The 3,742-nt window shown below is 33.1% G+C and overlaps 1 pseudogene; it reads left to right on the top strand.

The window, feature by feature from the left end:
* The first annotated feature begins 832 nt into the window (after positions 1-832).
* LOC143690629 (olfactory receptor OR9H1-like) lies at positions 833-1,776 on the top strand (annotated as a pseudogene).
* The last annotated feature ends 1,966 nt before the right edge of the window (positions 1,777-3,742 follow it).

The raw sequence follows: 3,742 nt of genomic DNA, 5'->3' as shown, positions 1-3,742 counted from the left end.
CATCCCAATCTGCAAAATACCAAAGGAAAAAAAAAGGAGTGTGTGTGGGGGGAAGTAAAGGGAAGGGAATGGAAGGGAAAGGAAGGATAAGGCAGAGCAGGGAGGAAAGGAAGAAAAATGAACAGTAAAGAAAAGCCTGGTCTCATTGTGTTTGGGGAATATGAGCAAGAATCACCTGCTGTTAGCAGATGAATTGAGCATCTAAAACTGCATGTCACAGAAGGGACACAAATAATGGAAGAAATAAGGATATAAGGTTAGTGTATAAAAAGAGGAAGCTTTTGCTTGACAGAAAGGCATCATGATGACTGGGGGCTTTTTTCTACTATAGGAAATAGAGGTATTGTCACCATATATTATTTTCCTATAGAAGATGAAGAAAACAAAAACATTTTTTTTAATAAAACCAGACCATCAACTGAACTGGTTTTTCACTCTTAATAAAATTCTGAAATCATTCATAAAATTTGTGAGAACAATCTTCTACTCAGGAAGGCAGCTTTCAATGGCAGAAAACTGCTAATATTAGAAATAAAAAATACTTTTTTCCAGACATTTTCCTCAAAGCTCACTGAGACGTCTAATCTACATTATTTGGAAATAAGCGTATATGAAAAGGCTAACCAATCGAATTCAACCCTTCATTGGGGAGCTCTGTTTAAATAGTGATTAGATCTTTACGCTCATGGTGTTTTGTAAAATATTGGGGGCAATATGCTGTAAAACATTTGCCCATACTTTTTACCAGTTGTGTGAATTTTACTGAAACTAGCATTCTGATTGCTTGTCTCTTTCATTTTTACCATCCTTCCAGTTGTACATTTTCTTGGCCATGAAGAGTGAGTTTAACAGGAACTACTCAGAGGTGTCTGAGTTTTTTCTGCTGGGATTCCGAACTTCTCCAAAGCTAAAAATTCTCCTTTTCCTAGTATTCTTGCTAATCTATATGGTCATTGTGGTGGGAAATATCAGCATGATAATTGTCATTGTTAGACTCTAGACTTCACACACCTATGTATTATTTCCTCAGATATTTGTCCTATTTAGACCTCTGTTACTCCACAGTCATTGCCCCCAAAACTTTAGCCAGCTTCTTGTCTAGTGAGAAGAAAATTTCTTATAATGGCTGTGCAGCCCAATTTTTCTTCTTTGCCCTGTTTGTCACAACCGAAGGCTTTCTTCTGGCAGTAATGTCACTTGATCAGTTTTCGGCCATATGTTCTCCTCTCCTTTACTCTGTGCACATGTCCCAGAAGGTCTGTGTTTGGTTGGTAACTGGATCCTAGATTCGTGGAGGTATTAACTCTATAGTTCAAACAGGATTCACCTTCAGTTTGCATTTCTGTGGAGAAGACAGACTGGACCACTTTTTCTGTGATGTCCCAGCCTTGATCAAGATCTCATGTTCTGACACCTTTGTGAATGAGATTGTGCTGTTTGTTCTCTCTGCTCTCATCGTCGTCACCACCACAACTGTCATTCTGGTTTCCTATGCTTATATCCTCTCCACCGTCCTGAAGATTCCTCAACCCAAGGCAGGAGTAAGACCTTCTCCACCTGTGGCTCCCGTATGATAGTGGTGAGTTTATTCTACGGGACTGTATTTTTCATGTATGCCCAACCAAGGGCCATCTCCTCACCAGAGCAAAACAAGATTGTAGCTGTATTCTATACACTCATAATACCAATGTTGAACCCCCAATATACAGTCTGAGGAACAGAGATGTGAAAAATGCCATAAAAAGAATATTAGGCAGGAAATGGTCCTCTCACTGATACTTGTATAACCATTATATAGTGGATAAAGTTTGTTTTCTAAGCACCCCAGTTACCTTTCTTCTTAAATTTTGTCAAAAATAGGTCTTTTTCCCTAAGTTTTACAAAACAATATTTTAGCAATATAAATATGTATATCATTATTATATTTGCTTACAATATATAGAAAGCATATATGTTCCCAGTTTATGATGTATTTTCATTTTATTTTAATTAAGAAGTAAATGTTAGGAACTATTACTATATAATCATTAAGATAATTTATATATGTATGAATTATTATTTCTTGTTATGTTCTGCAAAGAAGTTACCTGATAACTGCTTAGAAATTATATTAACCCCATTGTACAGGTGGCAAAATTGAATGATAATGGTTATATACAACACTTTTGAGTAAAAATCCTCTTTTTTCCCAAAAGTCCAGGTTTATATTCTGTGAGGTAATTCTCCTTGGAGTTACCATTCCTATAAAAAGAGAACCCAAAATATATTGCTCAAAAAGCATTTCTTCACATGGAACACATGTGGTAGTAGCATTCTACTAATTTGCTCCTCATTCTCATCTTAAGATAGAATATTATAATAACAAGAAAAGCTGATACATAAGGAGTATGTAATTGTATGCCATACATTGTTTTCATCATAATTTTTCAAATAAAGAAGATGAGGTATCAAGGGGCAAAATAACTTGATGGAGCCAAGATGGATGCAAATATGGCTCCATATTTTGCATTATCCAGTTATGGATTCAATATTATCTTGCATAATAATGTAATCTTACAACCCAGAAATAATTTATTATTAGCATTTTATTATACTTCCTAATAATATTTATGCACTAATTAAATCTAATAAATATATATACATTTTTACACACATACATATGAATGTATTTTTAAATTGGGGTTACATTTTAGGAACTTTTTTCATTTCTGCTCTTTTCACTTTATTTTGTTTAGAAAAAAATGCTTCCTAACGTAAGTAAGTATACATATGAATTGTAATATCGTAAAACATCAATGTACTGTTATTTCTGTAAACCGTGTGTGGGATATATATTGATTTAGCAAATAGTGCAGAACACGAAGGTGGAGAAGTGGAGAAGAGGATGTGGTGAGGATAAATCGGTAGGAGATTTGTAAGTATAGTTCACCGTAAATATCAGTTAGTCTATGTAACTTTTACTCCTTTTTGCTTGATTTGAAATTCAGTACATCTCATGTCTTCTTTTTTTACTTTATTTTTCCTAAGAACTGAATAACTAAATATATTTTATCTCATTTATTGTTCCTGTTTAATTTATAAGCCATCAATTCTGAATTGGAGACATGGGGTCAGTCCTGAATCTATAACAAAAATGACCTTCTCCTGCCATTATCTGGGCAAATATAATTCTCTGTTTCTATTTTCATTTAAAACTTTAATTTATTTTTTTGGTATAAAGAAGTATAACTTTTATATGTCATTTTATGTAACAATCTTTTATCTTTTGGATTTATTATACATAATACCTGCTAAAATCAGGTATTTTTTTCCAAATATAATTTTTATATATTATATTTGAATTGACTAAATAAGAAGTGTTTTTAAATATATGGTGATGGCTAAGGTCCTAGCTGGAGTTTTTTCCCATCAATTAGTCAATTTTTCTAACATCACTTAAGAAAATGTAAAATGGAAATGAAAGGGTTTTGTCCCCCTCAGTTTTGTGCTTTGCTTTTCTTTCTTTGAAAGCTATAAGAATAATAAATGGGAATCCTGGAAACTAATTTAAACAAATATATTAATGGGAGTGAATCACTTGTTTATAAAATGTACACATGTGGTTTGTCACTATTTTGACACTTATATTGGGTCAGGCCAGGAAGTTAGTTCTTTGATTTCTTCTTCTTCTAATATTTGGTTTGAATTCAATAACTTTGAGTTTTTTCTTAACTAGTATCCAAAATTTAATTTAGACAAGAGG

This window comes from Tamandua tetradactyla, chromosome 7, assembly GCF_023851605.1.
Source record: "Tamandua tetradactyla isolate mTamTet1 chromosome 7, mTamTet1.pri, whole genome shotgun sequence".
Lineage (NCBI taxonomy): Eukaryota > Metazoa > Chordata > Mammalia > Pilosa > Myrmecophagidae > Tamandua > Tamandua tetradactyla.
The sequence above is the reverse complement of the archived record's forward strand: the minus strand, read 5'-3'. Positions and strand labels throughout refer to the sequence as shown.